The sequence below is a fragment of the Solanum lycopersicum genome, chromosome 10 (genome assembly GCF_036512215.1).
Source record: "Solanum lycopersicum chromosome 10, SLM_r2.1".
Classification (NCBI taxonomy): Eukaryota; Viridiplantae; Streptophyta; class Magnoliopsida; order Solanales; family Solanaceae; genus Solanum; species Solanum lycopersicum.
The window spans coordinates 50217042-50238630 of NC_090809.1; the positions used below are offsets into that span (position 1 = coordinate 50217042).

A 21589-nucleotide genomic window follows, 5' to 3' on the forward strand; every position below is an offset into this window, starting at 1 on the left:
ATCGTATTTCACTTTTGCTTGTGAAGATTAGTGAAAACGATTGAAAATCCTGTGAGACAAGTCGTGGTTTTACTCCCTTAAGCAGGGAGGTTTCCACGTAAAATCGTTGTGTTGTTTAAACTGCATTTAACTTTCTGTTTATACTTATTAGTATGTCAAGGGACCTGGTCCATTGACTGATAAGTGAAGGCACATATGCTATCAAGTGGTATCACAACAAGCACTCTCTATTTGGTTAACCCCAAGGAAGTGATATCTGTTCTAGAATGGCTGCTCCACTTAATCTAGAAGAAGGTCAGTCCTCAACAAGACATCCTCGTTTCAATGGACATTTCTACAGTTGGTGGAAATTTAGAATGCATGATTTCCTCATGGCTGAAGATAGTGAGCTATGGGATATCGTACTAGATGGACCATTTATTCCGATGATAGAAAAAAAGGATGGAGAGAAAACCATGTTTGTTCCAAAGCCTAGACAAAAATATGATGAAATTGATAGAAAGAAGATAGAAAAGGGATACAAGGCAAAAACTCTTCTTGTCTATGGGATAGGACCTGATGAGTTCAATCGTGTCTCAGCTTGTGAGTCTGCCAAAGAAATTTGGGATTGTTTAAAAACAGATCATGAAGGAAATGAATAAGTCAAGCAATCAAAGATTGATATGCTCACCTTTTTGTATGAAAACTTCAAGATGAAGGAAGGAGAAACAATTCATGAGATGTTCACAAAATTGTCCTCTATTACAAATGAGCTGCGAAGTCTTGGGGAACCTATAAGTATGAGCAAGTAAGTCAGAAAAGTGATTCAAATTCTTCCAAAGTCTTGGGAAAGCAAGGTTGATGCCATTTCTGAAGCCAAAGATTTAAAGGTGCAGACAATGGATTCTCTCATTGGAAATCTGAAGACTCATGAGATGAATCGAAATCATGATTTGTCAAAGAAGGAAGTCAAAAAGGATAAGTCCTTGATGTTGAAATACAAATCTGATGAAGACTCCAGTGATGATGATATGGCTTATCTCATCAATAGATTTCAAAAAATTGTGGGAAAGAACAAAGGTTTTAGAAGAGGAACGAATGGTCCTCGAAATGCTACTCAAAATATACCTGCTACAAGTGTGGAAAAACTATACACTTTATTAGAGAGTGTCCTCTACTCAAAACTGAAAACAGGGAATATCAAAAACCAAGAAGTGACAAAGAGAAGAGAAGGGCCCTGGTACTCGATAAAAATGATCGCAAAGCTGCTGCTGACTATGTGGTCAAAAAGGCTCTTGCTGCATGAGGAGACTCTTCAAGTGACTCAGAAGACCCTGATGAACCAAATGATGTGTCTATGGTGGCGGTTCATGAAGAGGAAACCATATTCAATGAAATGTTTGCTTTCATGGCTCATACAGAAAATGAAGAGGAGGATGACAAGGTAACTCTTCTCGATATGAAACATGATTTGAATAATTGTTCTCTTAAAAAAATTGAGAACATTAGCAAACGTTTTGCTTGATTCAGTAAATGAGTTAACCTCTAAAAGAGACATTATGAATGCTGAACTTGACAGTTTGACTGAAAACAAGGTTAAGCTAGAGGAGAAAATGTCAAAAATGGTGTCTGTAGAGTCTGATAACACTAAACTTAAAAAACAGTTGAATTAGATAACTGAAGAAGCTGAAAAGCCAAATGGAAGGTCAAATGGATTACAAGTTGAAATTGAAGAAAAACTGAAAACCACTGAGAAAAATCTAGGATTGTCTTTGGAGAAGAGCAACAAATTAGAAAAGGATATCGTCAAACTTAAGGAAGAACTTGGAAAATCTCTTTAAGTGGACAAAATCCTCTAAGTTGTTGTCAAATGCAACAAATCAGAGTAATTTCAATACGAAAGGCCTAGGAAGTTTGAATATCACTCCTCCTTTTAACCTCACAGCAAGTATGTATTTGTGTCTGACAATCTGTTTTTTCTTCATTGTGGAAAAAATGGGCACTTAAAGGGGGAGTGGGCTGGCTGGACAAATTCTCATTAAAGACTCTAATTATGCTGAAAGGCAAAAAATATCAAAAGAGAGACGTGGTCCTCCAAAACCTGTTTCAACTGATAGATTTTCAAAGAAAAAAATCTTTCACTGCTCCAATGTCTTTTGTTAGAAAGTTTCAAAAACTGCCCTATTGGACTAGATACAATCTGATCACTCCTTTGTCTGCCTTCTGGGAACTTAAATTGAAATGGGTTCCCAAGCTAAACAAGTGATTCTTGGTGCAGGTGAGTGAGAGGAGCAGCAGTCAATGTTGGTATATGGACAGTGGATGCTCTAAACATATGACTGGTGACATCAAAAATTTCCTCTCACTCAAGACACTTCAGGGAGGAGGTGTCTCTTTTGGTGATGGAAATAAGGGGTACATTTTGGGAGTTGGTAAAGTGGGAAAGTCTCTTGAAGATTCAATTGACAATGTTTATCATGTTGATGGGTTGAAGTACAGTATTTTGAGTGTGTCTCAAATTTGTGACAAAGGAAATGAAGTCAAGTTTACTTCTGAGAAGTGCATTATGGTTAGTCTAACTACAAAGAAGGTGATTCTCACTGCTTTCAGAAGTAAAAACATGTATGTGGCCAACTTAGAAACGTCTCATGGAGATGATCTGACATGTCTTAGTGCTCAAAATGAAAATGCTGATCTTTGGCATCGTAGGCTAGGGCATGTGATCTCATCTTTATTGAATAAACTGATTTCTAAGGACCTGGTCCGAGGTCTGTCAAAGTTGAAGTTTGCTGAAAATAAAATTTGTGAAGCTTGTGTCAAAGGAAAACAAATCAGATCATCCTTTAAGACAAAGAAGCAAGTAACCTCATCAAGAACACTGGAGCTGTTACACATGGACTTATGTGGACCTTTGAAGGTTCAAAGCAGAAATGGCAAGAAATACATTCTGGTGATAGTTGATGATTACTCAAGATATACATGGACAAGATTCCAAAAATCAAAAGCAGAAACACCTGAAGAATTAGTGGTGTTCTTCAAAATAATTCAAACTAAATTGAATCAAGTGATTTGTGGCATTAGATCTAATCATGGAACTAAGTTTGAGAACTCAAAACTGGATCAATTTTGCGTGGAGAATGGTACGAGTCATAAATTTTCTGCTCCAAGAACTCCTCAACAAAATGGAGTGGTGGAAAGAAAAAACAGAACCTTGGTGAACATTGCCAGAACCATGATTATTGAGTCAAATCTTCCTCAAAGTTTCTGGGCTGAAGCTGTCAACACATCTTGTCATGTTACCAACAGGTGTCTGATAAGAGCTGTTTTGAATAAGACTCCTTATGAGCTGCTCAACAACAGAAAGCCTATGCTAAGGTATCTTAGGTCATTTGGGTGTAGATGTTTTGTGCTGAACAATGGAAAGGATGATTTGGGAAAGTTTGATCCTAGGAGTGATGAAGGAGTGTTTGTTGGATATTTCTCATCAAGTAAAGCATACAGAATATTCAACAAAAGAACTCAATGCATTCAAGAAAGCATTCATGTTGTATTTGATGAAGATGGAAACCTGAAGAGCAATGGATCAATGATGAAGATGAAGTGATCAAGCTGTTCAATTCACAAAAAATTAAATGCAGTGAAGCTAATGCAGAACAACAGTTGAAAAATGACTATGATAATCATAATCATTGTCTACCTGAAGAGGCTGATGAAGTGGAAAAGTGTGATGAGGTACCTGGTACTATTCTGAATTCCAGTCAGAGTACATCAAATTCCCCAGAAAATGATGACACCCTTGATGAAGAAGAACATGATGATCAGCTCAACCAGTCTGCTTTAAGACCAGGATGGAAACATAGTTCATCACATCCTCTTGATAATCTCATCTCTCTTTTGAACTCTGGAATTCATACTAGATCAAAAACAAGAAATCTAGTTGCATTTTTCAGCATTCATATCATCTAATGAGCCCAAGAATATGAAAGAGGCATTAAGTGATGCAGATTGGATCAACTCAATGCAAGAAGAATTTCATCAGTTTGAAAGAAGCAAGGTATGGTACCTGGTTCCTAGACTTGCAGGCAGAACAGTAATAGGAACCAAATGGGTTTTCAGAAACAAGCTCGATGAAAATGCAGTGATTACTAGAAACAAATCCAGGTTGGTGGTTCAAGGATACAATCAAGAAGAAGGAATAAACTATGATGAGACTTTTGCACCTGTTGCCAGGAAAGAGGCCATTAGAATTTTAATAGCTTTTGCTGCATTCATGGGGTTCAAGTTGTATCAAATGGATGTCAAGTGCATTTCTGAATGGAGATTTAAAAGAGGCAGTATTTGTCAAACAACCTCCTGGGTTTGAAGATGCTGAGCTACCAGATCATGTGTTCAGATTGAATAAGGCTTTGTATTGTCTGAAGCAAGATAAAACAAACTCAGGGACCTTGTAAAGGTACCAGGCACCCAATGTGATGAGCCGATTGACTGCCAGCTGGAGAAGGTACAGATAGTAGGTGCACTCTTCCCAACGACGTTAGAAAGTCAGACTTCTCCAACCAATGGCAAAGAGTTTAAGGAAAGTGACTTGTCCATACAAAGGTCACTTTTCTAAACATCAAAGGCAGTTTTTGCAACTTGACAAAGAATTTTTCAAGAACACTTGCAAAGGCTATCACCAAACAAACGGTAGAATTATTCCAACATCAGCAGAAATCTTTGGAGCATCTATTGTAGTTGTTTAAGAATATATTCTCTTGGTCTTACATTGTAAACTATTCCAGAAACTATAAAGGAATCAGTGGGTAGTATTGAAATTCAAAGTTGTCTAGGTGGGATAGCTTAGTAGGTAGATTTATTTCTACTTAGTCTTGTTATGCAATAGAGATTATTGCTTGAACATCAGATTAAAAACTTCTTCTCACATTTATTGTAATCGTGTTTCACTTTTGCTTGTGAAGATTAGTGAAAACGATTGAAAATCCTGTGAGACAGGTCGTGGTTTAACTCCCTTAAGCAAGGAGGTCTCCACGTAAAATTGTTGTATTGTTTAAACTACAATTAACTTTTTGTTTATGCTTATTAGTGTGTCAAGGGACCTTGTCCATTGACTGATAAGTGAAGGCACATATTCTATCAATGGTGTACTCGTGTTCAATAGGTTGAAAGAAGAGATATGGGAGACCAAAATGGAAATCAAAGCTAAATACTCGTTTGCTTCCAACTTTGCTACTCCTGAATTTGTATTACAGAAGAGGTTGTAAAGAGTTGAAGTTATTGAGAAATTTTTTCTATTTTATTTCAGATAGTTCCTCAAACTCAACATACTTTCTTCATCATGTTTTGATGTCCTGCAAGCTCTAAAATCCAAATCTCATCCAAATGAGCATGTACTGCTTATAAAGCTGGATTTATGGGGACTCTTGTACACCACATGGAACTGCTATGTCCTATTACGGATAACCACAAAGATAAAGTTGCTTTCAAGGATCGAATTATAATGCTCAACTTCTTGAGAGAAAATCTCATCAATCTACCAAGAGAGGCCCTTGAAGATTTTGATACCGCAATCATTAATGTAGGGCTTCTAGTTTACTCGATGTATGATAGTGTGGATGCATCAGTTGCGAATCAAAACCAAGTGCAGTTGTTGATTTCTTAGGTGATATTCAGAGTATACAAGCACTGATATATTTCCTCACTTGGAAGTCATTTCACTACAATTTACCTAAGATTGATGGACTGGGATCTATTGATACCATTATAGACCACCTGAAGGAGTTTCTGAGCCGCTACGCAGAGTCACTTTCTTCTATAAGGAGCCAACTTCAGAAAATTAAGCAGCAATTGGAGCAGCATGATGGATTCGGATCTTTGGCAATGCAGGTGATTGCTAAAGCATATGTGGTGGATCATTTGGTTGTTTCTTCTATAAACAAAGACATTCTTAAGTGGTGCCTTTTTCTCTGGTTCGGGGACATTATAGAGGAGATTACACTACTCATGGGGAGGTACCAAAAATTCATGAAAAGAAAGTTTCTGACTTGGTATTGCATAATACCACTGATTTCACCAATGCTCATACTTCATAATTTGCTAGATTACAAGCATGAGCGAAGAAATGGTGGGTTTTGATGAGGTGGTGCAAAAACTAAGGCAGCAGCTAAGCAGTGGATCATCAAAGTTGGATGTCATCTCAATCGTGGGCATGCCCGGTTTGGGTAAGACAACTCTAGCTAACAAACTATTTTTTGATCAGTTCGTCGTTTCTCATTTTGATGTCCGTGCACAATGTTGTGTATCTCAACTTTATATACGGAAGGACTTGTTCTTTGTGGTGTTGTTAAGAAGGATACAATTATAAGTGATAAACTACCAGAGAATGAATTAGCAGATAAGTTACGCAAACTTCTAATGGTTCAAAGGTACCTTATCCTTTGATGATGTGTGGGAAACTGCTGCATGAGATGATTTATATCCTTGTTTCTATGATGTCAATAATGGAAGTAGAATTATCCTGACAACTCGGCTTGGTGATGTTGCCTACAATGTTAAAACCGTGAGTGATAATCATTTTCTTCGAATGTTTACTCCAGAAGAAAGTTGGATGCTATTGAAGAATAAGGTGTTCAAAACAAAAAGTTGCCCCATTGGCTAAGAAGATGTTGGCCGAAAGATAGCACAAAAGTGTGGAGGGCTACCTCTTTCAGTTGTCCTGGTAGCAGGTATTCTCGAAACAATGGAGAAGGAAAAACATTGTTGGGAACAAGTTGCAATAAATTTAGGTCCACACATCTAGGCTAAGTCAGAGGATATAATAAATCTTAGTTACCAATTTTAACGGTTCCGTTTGAAACCTTATTTTTTGTACTTTGGAATATTTTTGGAGGATGAAGAGATACAAGTTTCAAAGTTAACATGGTTATGGACAGCAGAAAGTTTGGTAAAATCTCATAAAGAGAAGCTTTCCGAGGATATAGCAGAATATTACTTAAGAAGAAACCTTGTGATGGTTTTCAAGAAGAGTTGTGATGGTAAGACCATGACGTGTCGCATTCATTACTTGTTGCTTGAGTTTTTTAAAAAGAAAGCAAAGGTGGAGAACTTTCTACAATGCATAAAAGAATAAATACAACCTAATATATATTTTAATTCGTTGAATCAATGTTTATTCTTTTGAACATATTCTGATCATACAAAGTTTTCTATCATCAGGGACATGATATGACTCCTTCTTCTATTTCCTATCAGAAGCATAACATTCCATGACGATTTTGTCTTCACTTTCAAGGTGATAATCTTACAGAATGGAGTTCGATTTGTTCAGATGTACAATCTTTCCACTTGATGAAGGGAAGACAAATGGGATGACCTTCAATAGGCTATGCATCAGAAATTTTTAACAGTTTCAAGTTTTTATGGGTGCTAGATTTAGAATTCACTATAATTGATTCCTTCCCAAAAGCGTTAACCAGCTTGAGAGATTGTTGGAATGTATGCGTCCACTTATATAGATGGGACCAGGTCCTCAATACATTAAAGTTAGATAGTAAAGAACAAATGCAGAAACGTAAAGATTGACAAGCAACATTACGTGGAAACCTCTTTACTCAAGGAAGGAAAACCACGACCTTTTCTCAACAGGACTTTTCAAACCACTTTCACTAATCTTCAACAAGCAAAAGTAAAAGTCGGTTACAACAAGATATTATCCCACACTAAGTAATACTCCCTATCACTTAGCTGAGCCTTAACAGATACAACATTGCTCCCAAACATAAAAGCCTAAGTTACCCGTAACCCAAGCCCTTACAATGATTCACCCAAGGTTGAAACGTTTCTATCACAGTTGAAACGAATCCTACAATTTAAGAACGATTACAAGCAAGTAGAATACAGCAAATACACAGAAAGCAATAAATCCACTTCGATCAGTTCCTTTGTTGTTCCTTGAAGCTTGAAATTTCTCTTTATGGATGAATGAATGAAACTTGTTGTTTTTTGTTTGAGATATACCATGGAGAGTCATTACCCACCAAACAAAAAAACTAGTCGTCCCTGATTAATGAAGTACTCTGCTCGTTCACCAACTTTCCTGACGCAGACAACTTTTACAGTTGTCCAGCACTTTGAAGCCTGCACGAGTTTCATACTCTGCATAGGACCAGGTCCCTGCACTTTTGTGAGATCATCAAAACATCTAAGAGCATAAACACTTATCAATTTCCACCGTTTTGATGATGACATAAAACTTTCATAACTCCTCATGTGAGTGTACAATCATTCAGTCATATGACCATAAACAATAAGCATTATTCATATGGTCAATGAACTCTCCTTCACTCTATCAAGTCCCTTCGTTGACTTGAGCAGAGTTCTTCCTTGAAGATGGCTTTCGCTTTGTAAGCTCATGAATTTTCAGAGAGAAGAAAATCCAAATTTAGTTTGTCAAATCTTGAATTTGTGTTTGATGAAAAGAGATAATACAAAATTTCCACAAATTCGTTAGGACCATCTCATTGGATGAAAGCCCGCTGTTGGAAAAGTTGTGCACCTACCGCATCAGATGTGGCAGCTTTTCTGACAGCTGGTTTTTCACATTTTCACGTCGCAGTCTTGCGGGGACCAGGTCCCTTGCAAACTTCTTTGTGTGTTCTTGAAAAGGCTTGCTGGCTGACTTCCTTCTTTGGATGAATGAATATAATATGGTGTTTGTCATGCTAAAAATAACAAACATAATAAGTTATTATCCGTTGGACAAACACCCTCCTCCATTCTGATTGGTTTAGTACAGTGACGCCTCACCAACCTCTGACGTGGCAGCTTTAAAGTTATAACCAATTATGTTCTGATAGAGGAAACTCTGCCTGGGACCAGGTCCCTGCATTTGTAGATGCAGAACCATACAATCTCGTCCGCTATACTTATTATCGTAGGACACTACATTTTTCACCTACCACCTGACATGACAGCTTTTACGACTATACCCTATCTGTATATAGACGAGAGCACTCTGACAGGGACCAGGTTCCTACATTTGTGAGGATCATCAAAAAACCTAGAATATAATATTTTCCCTTTTTTATGAAAGCACACAAATATACCTCACACTGAGTTTATCATTCATTTCATTGTCAGCAGTTCCAATAACTAAATCATCAAAACTTCATATCAAGTTCGAGCTAACATCTCAACTCAGCTCGAACTACCATTTTCCCCCTTTTTGATGATAACATACCTATTCACCAATTTCCCCTACCAACAAGACTTCTTGGGGTAATTAGAGTGAATCATATCTGAAGTTTGTCAACTTATCAAAACATCAACATAGAAGATATGTTGCTATTAAGGTTGCTGAAGATTCTTCATTATCATTCTCATACAATCGTTGGAACCTTGAAACTTTAATAGTTAAAGGACTTGGAAAGCGAGTAACATTACCAGACACCCTTTGGAAGATGGTCAAGTTGCGTCATTTACACATATACAACCACGATGTTTTCAATAAAAAGAATGCACTCCGAGAAATGGATGGCTTGAGAACTCTTTCCTCAGCATGGTATTCTTGTGTGGAGGAAACGAACATGGTCATCGCAAAGATTCCAAAGTTTCAAAAATTAAGATGTGGAGTTTTTTCATGTAATTCCTGTTCCCCTGCATTTAACATTCTTACTGAGCCTGAAATGATCAAGTTTTCTTGGGGTCGTGCAGGGGCCACCGAGCTTAACTTGCCATCAAGTCTCAAGAAATTAAGACTATCCATTGGTTGCATATCTAGTCTTGATGAGGTCTCAACCCTCCCCAAACTTGTGGTACTCAAACTACTACACGTTTCTATTAATTTCCAAAGAATGGAAAGTGACCCATGAGCATTTCCCTCACCTCAAATTTTTTAAACTGCAAGATCTTTCTTTTTTTGAATGGAATGTTTCAAGTGATGCTTGTCCATGCCTTGAGCACTTGGTGTTAACAAGATTACGACATCTTGAGCAGATTCCTTCATGCTTTGAGGAGATGATGACTTTAAAATAAATTGAGGTGATGGCATGCAAAGAATTACTTGTTGAATCAGCCAAGGATATCCGGGAAACACAAGTTAAAGAAATGCAAAATTCTAATTTCAAGCTCTTTCTCCATAAGTAGAACAATCATACTTTGACCCTCAAACGCCAACTCGATTTGGTTATCATGTTACTTTGAAATGGATAGTGAATTGGATGGAGGCCAATAATTCAGGCTTTCACAAAGTAATTGTGCAATGGAAGCTAGTCTGGATTTCCTATATTGAGGTTTTCAAATTTCTGAATCGAGTTGTTGACAGTTTAATTTCTCCCTTCTTTTGGTTTGTTGTAGGGAACAAACCATAAGAGTCAATTCTGGAAGCAAGGTCTAGTCTTACATGTTTTTGTGTTTAATCTTTTTTTCTGTCTGGAGTGATATCTCATAATTCTAATGTATCAATTAAATTACTCTATTAATTTAACGGGCTTCATGTGTTCTCGATCATTATAATATACACACTTTGCTTGGCAGTATGTATTTCCCTTTTTGGTTACAATTTGTTGGATGCAGAACAAGGTGTTTTAACTCTCATGCCATTAAAATACAGTACTGGAGTACTTATCATACTATTAAAATTTATCACATGAAATATAAAATGGATTTGTCCATCGCTTACAACTATGTCCTCCAACTTTCATAAAAGAGTGTGAGCCAGAATACAAGAATATGTCATACCCTAGGTTGGCAGGCAGCAGTCATGGCTACTACAGCCCTGGACGGCCTCCTTTCCAGGCTGTCCAGCCCGCCCCACCACCCCAAGCCACCACATGTGCCGCCCTTTTCAATCTCAAAACTAAAAATCCTAAACAATCTACCCTAATTAACTCGAAAACAATTATGAAATCGATCAAAGTAATTCATGGAAGACCTACTATCACGTTTTCAATGGAGGAAAGGCAAGGCTTTATGATCGAAGAGGGATTACATTAAGCAGTGGTGTTTAAATTATCCCATGGTGCACCAGATTTGAATGTATTAAGGACAACTTAACCAAAACATCTTGGTACCAAGGGCAATTGTTTAATTGTTGCTCCAAGACAAATTTTTGTGAGGTTTGATCTATATGAAGATTATGTACTAGCTTTTATCTCGCTTAGTTAATTATCTCTTTTACAATGGAGAGGAGAACGGATATAGGGATTTTCCATGGTCCATTGGATATAACCCTAAGGAGGAAACAATGTTAGCTATGGTTTGGATTTCTTTACCGAACTTATCTCCTGATTTGTTTGCAAAGAGTCTTTGTTGTTTATAGCATCAATAGTTGGGACACCAATAGATATAGATAAAGCTACTCAAATCAATTCAAGACTTAGCACGGCTAGGGTCAAGGTGATACTTGATCTAATGGAAAAGCTTCCAAATCGTATAAGGTTGCTGTTTGTGGATGGAAATTCTGGTAAGTTGATCGAGGTTTTTCAGGAGATTGTATATGATAATCAACCTTTGTATTGCAATTATTGTAAGTATCAAGCTTTTGATAAAGATAGTTGTCGTCTGATTTTGAAAAGAAATCAAAATAACAAACAAATTGATGATACCGTTAAAGATGATTTAAAAGGTACTACCAATCGTGAAAAGTACCAAGGCAATGTGAGAGAGATATTAAATGAAAAAAGAAAGACTGTAGATGTCGATCAAAGTAAAGCTACTTCTTTAGATCGACAATTGGTTGCTTCCACTTCTGATCAAAATTGTGTAAACTCAATGGATGTTGATACAAGTAATAATGGTGTTCAAACAACTACCAAAAACAAAGGGCTGCTACTAGTGAGGTGCAATCAAAAGAAGTTATGTTGAATTTGATGTCTAATGCAACTAAAAATGCAGGGGGACACCAAGAATTGGGGTTGATGTGCCGCAAGTTGATTCAGGGAAAAAACTAATGAATATATCCGATGTTGAAGATGCTGAAAATTTTGGGCAGCATGTTTGGCAGGTTTAAAACGAGAATCCAACTAAAATCTGGACATTGGTTGCACACAAAAAATCAACTAGTAGTTAGAGCCTTCCCCCTACTGTCAAAATAATTTCCCATGTAGTGAAAAGGATCCGACTGAGAATTTTCATGACAGTGAGAAAAGGAAAGATACTAGTAATGCCTCAACGGACTTATGATGTTCGATTAACTTTGATGCTTTATTGAAGACTACTGGAAAGCAAGTAAGGTTAATAGAGAATGACAACGTTTTGATCCAAGAAAAACAAGTTCACCACCTGCTTTAAATAGCAAATTAAGTTTAGAAGCACCTGTATCTGTGCCTAAATTGTGCTTGCAAGGAAGAATGAGTCAAGTGCGTTAGTGCCAAATACAATTTATTTGGGTGAGAATTATTTTGATGAAGATGAAGTGGATTTGGGTGAGGATTCTCTTGATGAAAATGAGGAAAACAATATGTTGGAAATTTTCTTTGATAGAGTGTCTAGGGATGGGGATATATCACCTAGCAACAAAGAAGAGGAAGCAACAAAAGCAAAAAACAGACATCTGGAAGGCAACATATAGTTGGGACAATAAAATGACAGAGGAGCTTATTTCAAGACACCTACCGATGCGACAAGCAAAGCAAAATCATTTGACAATATCAATAGGTTCAACTAGATCCAATAAATCCATAAAGAAGGTATGAATGATCAAGAGTTGTTGGAAAGGTTTGAAGAAGAAAGACAAAAGAAAAATATTTCAAGTTACTTTTGATGGACAATCAATCTTTTTTAATTCATGATTTAGTAATAGAAAGTTTGAGGTTGGTAACTCGACTTTCTTCTTGATTGACATATTTTTACATTATTTAAGCACCTCATTTGTAATATCATGATGGAGAGTATTAAAAACTTTGTGATGATCAGAAAATTTTAGTTCTCTCTAGCTCTTATTTTTTTCATGCTTGTTAGGTAGCAAAATTTAGGTACTTTAGTAGGATTAGTAAGGTAAGGCCTAGCCCTCCTTGCTTGTACTTGTCCCTATTGATATTTTATTTGTTTAATAATAGACCGCTAGACACTATCTAGTGGTAAATTTTTTATCTTTTACTATCCTTATTCAAGGATGTTAATTGTATAAAGATTTAGGATAATTTTTCTCGCTTTTTAGAACCCTTCTCATTTAACTGTTAAGCAATAAACATAGCATAATTGAGATAGCAATACAAAGTAGAGAAACAAATTGCAAAACTGAAAGAAAAAGCTAGAGAAGATTATATTGCACAATAGAAAAACACAATACAGGGGAACTTGCAAAACAAATTTATTGGACAAATATTATAGGTAGATCCTTATCAACTTATGTTAATGAAAGATTTGAATGGAGTTAAAAAAATTTACCTCAACAGTTGCCCACATGTGACATAACTTTTCTGGCTTAATATCACTCCACGAGGCTACTCCCTAACGGACAGATGTTACGATCATGAACAATTTTTCCTAAATGCCTCCAAAATAATTTGTTATTTATTCCAACAGTTAAATTATTGCACAATGTTACTTTCAGCTTTTCTCCATTTTCAAGAGAAGCCACTTCTTTGGACATGTTGCTACCGTGAACTCTTCTTACCTTTGTAGAATTAGATGAACCTACATTGCATAATTTAGTAAAAACTATAAGGTCATACATTCATTTGCAATGTAGCCTTCTGCAATACAACCTTCAGGACATTCCCTATTACCAATGAAAGATTTTAGAAAATATAACCATCGTTCCATATGATACATCCATCAATAATGTGTCGGTCCAACAATCTTAGCTTCAGTAGCTGAATGAACAGGTTAAGTGAACCATGACACTAGAAAATGAGGGAGGGAAGATCCTTTCTAACTTTTAAAGTGTAATAGGAATTTGAGCTTTAATATGTTCCAAGTTATCAATTTTCAACGCCTTTCATCCATGAATATAAGGAAAAATAAAGATAGCTCAATAAGAGGTTCACAAACTTCTTTGGACAACATACCACGAGTGCAAGAGGGAGTATATGTTGTAGAAGAACATGAAAATCATGACTTTTCAAACCAGATATGTTGTGATCTTTCGGGTTCACACATTTTGAGAAATATTAGATGAGAATCCATCAGGAACCTTTATATTCTTTAGGAAAAGGCATAACTTGTGCTTATCTTCGGGAGACAATGTGTAGCATGCATTTGGAACTTCAATTTTCTCTCCCTTTTGGATAGGATGCAATTCTGGCTTAATATTCATTTCTTGCAAATCTAACCGAGTATTAATTGTGTCCTTGATCTTTCCTTTTTACATTCATGATTATCCCAGTAATATTATCACATATATTTTTTTCAATATGCATAGCATCCAAATTATGTCGCAACAACAGACTCTTCCAATATGGAAGTTCAAAAAAGATACTTTTTTTATTCTAATTATCCTTTCGCTTTTCATGCGATATCTTCTTCCTTATCTCAATAAAATTTTCTTGTTTCATGCACAATCAAGGTGGTAAATTATAAGGAATAAGCACCAATAGCCAAATGCTACGTGAGGTTTTTGAATTTCGGAATGGTTGAAATCCATCACTAGCAAGTTCAAGTCGAAGATTACGAGGCTCAGCCAAAATGAAGGATGAAGTTCATCAAATGACTTCCATGCAATTGAATCAGCTGGGTGCCCCATTATTCCATCACCAACTCTTTTATCCTTATGTCATGTCATAAGAATAGATGTCTTTGTATGCTTTGTTTCCCCGCTGAGTGTAGCTATCTTCCATCTAGACGCCCCACAAACTTTGCAAGAATCGAATTGGCTGTCATCCATCCAATATAACATGCAATAATCATTACAAGCATCAATTTTGTTATAAGAAAGGCCGAGTTCTTTAATTATCTTCTTTGCCTCATAATATGAGTCAGGCAAATTAGCGTCATCTGGCAACAACTCTTCTTTCAACATTTTCAATAACACTGTAAATAACGTGTTACTCCAATGACCCATACTTTTGATGTGAAGCAATTTAATCAAAGAGATGGCTTTGAAACTTTGGAATTTTGATATAGAGGCTGCTCGAAATTCTTCAATAAGCTGTAAAAAGTTTTTGCTTCAACATTTGGTTCCTCGTCAAGAAAATCATCACCATCATGTGTGTAGTTCCTCAATCAGGATTAGGATAGAAATCCCTCAACAGTTCTTCTACTTCATCCCCGCTATCACATTCATCTACTTCATCACCATCTTCAAATTCAAATTCAAATTTAGATTCTGACAATTGCTCGTCCAAACGTTCTCCATGGTGATACCAAAAAGTATATATTCTTAATTATTCCATACACTTGCAAATGTGTCTCAACTGTTTTACGAGATCCTAAAGTTGTATTGTAACATTTAACACATGGATATCGTATATTTCATATTTTTTTCCTGTTTTTTTTTAAAAACATAATGCAAAAACTTTTGCATGCCTACTAAATAGGTTTCATCGAGCCGATGATCAACTAGTTGCATCCATTGGTTACTAGGAGCCATAACCTTGAAAAGTACATAAAGTTATATTAAAGAAGATAAAGGTTAAAAAAAATGCTAAGATCCATCAAAACTTGTTATAGAAGCACAAAACACAAATGTGTGTTATGATTGATACACCACTGGTTAAAACGTATACTATTTGTTTAAAGGTATTATTCATGGTGTTCCATTTAACTCATCTTATGAAAAGATAGATGGAGTATCTAATTATCAGATAGGGAGGCTTATTGTACAACTCACTCAAATCAAATTGACTTTTTCGATTCCAAAATTGAATGAATGCATTTAACAAAAAAAAAGAAAAAAAAAACAGATTGCACTAAGAAACATAAAATATTACTTATCTTAAAACATGTAAACTTCAATAGCTTTATACTGGCACAAAATAGTCGCTTGTGATTTGAAAGATTCTTATTGGTAGTTGTTTGTGATTAAAATTTTTTGGCTCATAATTAACTTATCCTAAAGTTGAGAATGACTTAATCGTATCCTCAAACTAATACATCAAGAATAAATAAAGGAAACTGGTAATTGCAACTATCTGCTACATTGGTTATAGTCCAAACTCAAGAACACTCCATTTTCCCTCAGTAAATCATAATAGAGGTAAATTTTTTATTAAGTTTGAGTATTAAATCATAATAGAGGTGAATGTTTGTTTAAGTTTAAACTTTGTGGTGGAGATCCTGGTTCTCGAACAATATGATCGTTTCTCCTTAATCTCCATAGTCTAACTATTAGCGTTTCCTATCCAAAAATTATTCTGGATGAACACGACTCAGATTGCAAGGGAAGGAGATTGCAGCAATCACGGGATTTAATAGGAATCATCATATTGGATGAGCACGATCCACATGGCAAAGGAAGGAGATTACAACCATCATGGGATTTAACAGGAATCCTTGGCATAAAATATCATCTGAGTTACATAATTACAACAATGGTATGGTGATGAGAACAGTTTGAACAGAATCGGAACACAAGCATGTGATTCTGCTTCAGACTTGAGCCAACAGTAGAACCAATCTCTTACAACATCCATTTTCTTAAAAATATAAAGCTTCTTATTCAATCTCCCAGGCATTACACCCTAACACTGCACACAACTTTTACAGAATGGGAACCTCCAAATAAGCAGGTCTAACAGAGAAAAGATGGGAGATATCATTCACTATCTCATTTTTAAGATAGTAGGGAATGCCAACAAAGTTTTGCTTCTTTTTTCTGCTTATTTTGAAGCACACAGAAGCATCCCATTTGCATAGATGTCGAACAGGTTCCTTGTATAGCTAGTATACTGGGATTTCTTCGATAAAAGATCTTAAGTTCCATAATGACATCAATGGTATGTGTGGTCGGAACAATCTGAACCGAATTGGAACACAAGCAGGTGATTCTGCTTGAGTGATGATGCAACCCCTATCTTACTACATTGCAATCTTGTTAACAACTTAAAGCTTCTTGCTCAACCCCCCCCCCCCCCCCGGCATTCACCAAATACTGCACATAATTTAACATGTACAGGAATCTCCAAACAAGCAGGTCTAACAGAGAAAGTTGATGTTACAGGAAAGAGTATTGATAGACCGGAAACTTTGATGTTGAAGACCGACAACATTTTGCTTCCTTCTTTTCTGCTGATTTTGAACAACACAGCAACATAGATGACTAAAAGTAATATCCTTTGTATACAGTTAGTATACTGGGATTTTTCAATCCCCTGTTTTAGTTAGTAAGAAGTACTTAGTGAGTTTTAACAAACAAATAAGTTTTCCGTGTTGAGGGAAATATTTGTTCATGAAATAAAAATACAAGAATTGCGCAAGTACAAGTATACAATGGTACCACAAAAATCATGTTGCAGGGGAGTTAGATTCAAATCTAAACTTTACAAAGTACCTAGGAAATCAACCAGCTCCTCTACTTCCTATATACAATTCTTGAGAATTGCGCAAGTACAAGTGGTACCTTGATGAAAAAATTTAGGTAACTGGGCATGACTTGATTTGGGTGAAAAACATTTAGATAATATCATTGAATATTTACAGGTAACATGGCAGCTAATGTCACAGAATACATGTTTCAGAAGATATTCATGGCCAACTATTCCTCAAACCATGGAATTAAGGTTGTAAACGATAGGCAAATATTGCATATAACGAGGTTGCAGATTTGTGGAGTAAGGTAATCGGTTTTGCACTATGACTGAGATGAATAGAATGTTTTTCTCAACTAGGCACAAACATGCACATTAGTGAAGAATGTCGGAGGCCAAACACAAGCTTCATATACAAATGAAGAACTCCATTAGCCTATTTATTGTTAAAAAAACAACAGCTTGAATAAAACAATGACAAAACATATACAACAACTCGATTAGAAGAGGAACCAACCTGTATTTCTGTTTCGTTGAACCTGTTTTGAGCAGAGCAGCAATGATACAAGAATAAAAACACGATTAGGGCAGAGGAACGTCAAGATTAAGCTAGAAGAACAAAAAGAGCGGCTTGAAAACGACATTACACATAGAAGAAACACAACTACTCGATCAGAAGAGGAATAAACCTAAAATTCTATTTCGAACAAAGCTGGGGTGAAATTCCGTTTTGTGCATAGCAGTAATACATGAAATAAATGTGATTAGGGAAGACTAAAGTCAAGATTAAGAAGCAACAACAAAAAAGTAGCTTGAATACAACAATGAAAAAAAACACATCAATAAAATATATAACAAAAACACGATCCAACCTAGATTTTTATTTTAAGCAAAGCTTGGATTGAATTCTGTTTTGACTAGAACAACAACAATACAAGAAAAAACGCGATTAGGGCAGAGGAACCTCAAGACTATGCAAAAAAAGTTGATAGTGACGACCTTGATCAATTGCAATGGTGATCTTAGAGTTCAAACTGTTTGTGTGTTGATATATATTAAAGAATGATGCTCTTTTTGTTTACCTTCTGTCTACTTTAATTTTTAGCGTTTAAAGTTTTGATAAAAATGAAAATTTCGGTTTTTTAATATTTTACTAGTATAAAAAATAGGGGTGGACATAAATACCCGAAAATTGAAATATCGAACAGAACCGAAATTTTTCAGAATTTCGGTTTCGGTATTTCGGTTTTCGATTTAGTATTCGATTTATTTTTTTGTATTTTTTGATATTTCGGTTCGGTTTTCGGTATGTATTATTTTGGTTTTTGATATTTCGGTTTAAACCAAAATATTATATTATAATTTATATTATATTAATTAATAATTATTAATATTAAATAATTTTTTTTTAAAAAAGAAAGTAAGAAATAGAAAGTAGAAACCCTATGGTCCTCCTATTCCTCTCTCTTTCTAGTGGACTGATTTTCTTTTTCTTCTTTCCTCTTCCTCTCCTCTTCTTCTTCCTCTTCTCCTCTTCCTCTCTCTCTTCTCCTCTAACAGCGCCGTCCGCCGCCAGAAAAAGCAGCAGCGCCGGCCGTCCAAGCGTCACCAGAAGAAGGCAAGGAGTAGCAGGCAGCAGCAGCCGTGAGAAGCAGCAGCACTGCAGCAGCGCCGGCGCCCGGCCGTCCGCCAGAAGAAGAAGCAGCAGCAGCAGCCGCGCCGCGCCATCAAGCAGCCAGCAGCAGCCGCGCAGGGTCAAGACATTGGACAGCAGATTTTTCCATTTGTTTTCAGTTTTTTTTTAAAAAAAAATTCGACTTTTTTTTCTGATTTTGTTTTTATTACTAGTTATTGGGAATTTATTGTGATTTTTTTTTATATATATAGATGGTTGAACAAATACAATCAAATATGGGTGTAGCAGGCCCATTAAAAAACCGAAATAAAAAAATCGAACCGAATTAACAAAAAACGAACCGAACCAAAATATTTCGATTCGGTATTCGGTACACAATTTGCAAAAACCGAAAACCGAAAAAACCAAAAAAAAAAACCGAAACCGAACCGAAATACCAAATGCCCACCCCTAATAAAAAATGGCGGAAAGTTTCTGCCACTCAAGGCCCTCGATAGATTTTGGGACGGGTGAATTATATTTTTAAGGACTAGAGTTAATATCTTTTCAATAAAATGTTCAAAGAAGGATCGAAATGTAATCTTATCTCAATAGATATATTAATTTTAGAGATGTGATAATTCACTTGTCTGTAAATGTTCGTCTTAAATAAGGTTTTTTTTTTAGTGGTGTAATCATTATCATACATTGTAAGGGAAAGCGTTTAATTAAAAATTGATTTCTACTTCCACGTCCTAACCTTACGCTACTAGCAGTGCCGCTAGCGATGAAATTGTGTAATAACCCTAATGAATGAAGAGAAGAACAAATTATAGAGGATCGGAGTGTCACGTTCCGACACGGTATATAAAATCGGAGTGTCACGTTCCGACACGATAACATTAAAGGAAAGAAATCTTGAATTAGCTCAATATACTCAATCTCAAAAAACCCATTTTCCAAATGAGTATGGTGTGAAGGTATGAGTCCCCATACGTGTGTTTGATATTGTGATTGATTGTGTACCTACTATGGTGTTTTTGTCACTGGTTCATGTTGTTTGCTGTTTTCACCTGCCAAGTATTATAGTTGATTTTATGATTCAATATATATTGGTTCTATTTTTGATTGGCCGATGATACCTACTCAGTACGTATTTTTTATACTGATCCCTACTTGTATTTTTTCGTGTTCTTTTGTGGAGTGCAACAAGTGTACCATCGACTTCGACTCGCCCTCAGCTCGATCTAGCCAGTCTCCAGCACATCAATGTTCAGGGTAAGCTATTATTTCTACCGCGTGCTAGATTCTCTCATTCATGTCATGATGTCCTTAATTTCGGACATGAATCATCTTATTTACTTATTCGGTATTTTCAATACTTTTATACTTGATAATTGAGAACAGATGTCCTTGTTGTGATGAATTTCAGGTGTTGGGGATGATGCGTAATAGAATTTAGAGGTTGATTCGATTGGTTACTTTAACAAATTTTGAGCTTCCGTATTTTTATTATCGAGGCTTAAATTTCTTAATTCACCCATTTAAGAAGTTAAGTGAGTGTCACTCACGACTTGCGACCCATTTTAGATCATAACAAAAATAATACTGAAAAGTCAAACAATTATTCCCTGCGAGAAAATATAAGCACTAGAAAAATATATACTATATAAGATGTCATTGATACAAAGAATATATGCAAACAACTAAAATATTACTTACACATAAACTTAAATAAAAAGGAAATATTATAGATGAATTCCAGAGGAATATAAGAGAAAATATATGAAGTAGAGAGGGTCAAAGCAATTGAAGTCCCTGGAGGCAGTTTTAAAAATAATCAAGAAGAAAAATGACTTAAGTTTTCCAATCACATATTTTCTTATTATATAGAGTTTAAAATAACTTTCTATAACAAAATAAATAAGAGATTACAAATCCCTCAATTGCAAGAATGTATTTTGCGAAAAATTAATATCCCACACACATTTAAGAGGATAAATATCAAGTTGTAATCATATTCTTTAAAAATAAATTAATTATAACATATTATTATCATCTTATAGCACATCAATTAATAATATATTAATTAAAAAAATATTAAAAATATACTATTTATAGCATATTATTATCAAGTTATAGCATATTAATTAATAATATATTAATAAGAAAAAATTATTTTATTATTTAACTAATAATTAATATGTTTAAATAATCAGTTTCATTTATTCACTTATCTTTTGTCAACAAAACTTTTTATTTAAAACTGATTAATCAATTACCTTTTAAAGTTTTAATATAAATAATAAATTATTAAATATTATTCAATTACCTTTTAATGTTTTTAATATAAATAATAAATTATTATTTATTAAATATTAATTAAACTTCACATTATATAGTTACCTTTTAAAAAATAAAATTTAAAAATTAGGGATTTGATTTTAATTAATTTCATATTATATGGTTACCCAATAACTACCCACCTCAATATCAACCAATACTCTTTTATCTTCCCCCAATACACTCAATCTCTCCTATTTACATGCTTCTCTTTCTACCATTAATTTTGCACGCCTTTTTTCACGTTTCT

General features: G+C 35.3%; 1 pseudogene; it reads left to right on the top strand.

Annotated features, from left to right (window-relative positions):
- Window positions 1-11385: 11385 nt before the first annotated feature.
- On the top strand, window positions 11386-12947 carry LOC138338892 (uncharacterized; annotated as a pseudogene).
- Window positions 12948-21589: the final 8642 nt, after the last annotated feature.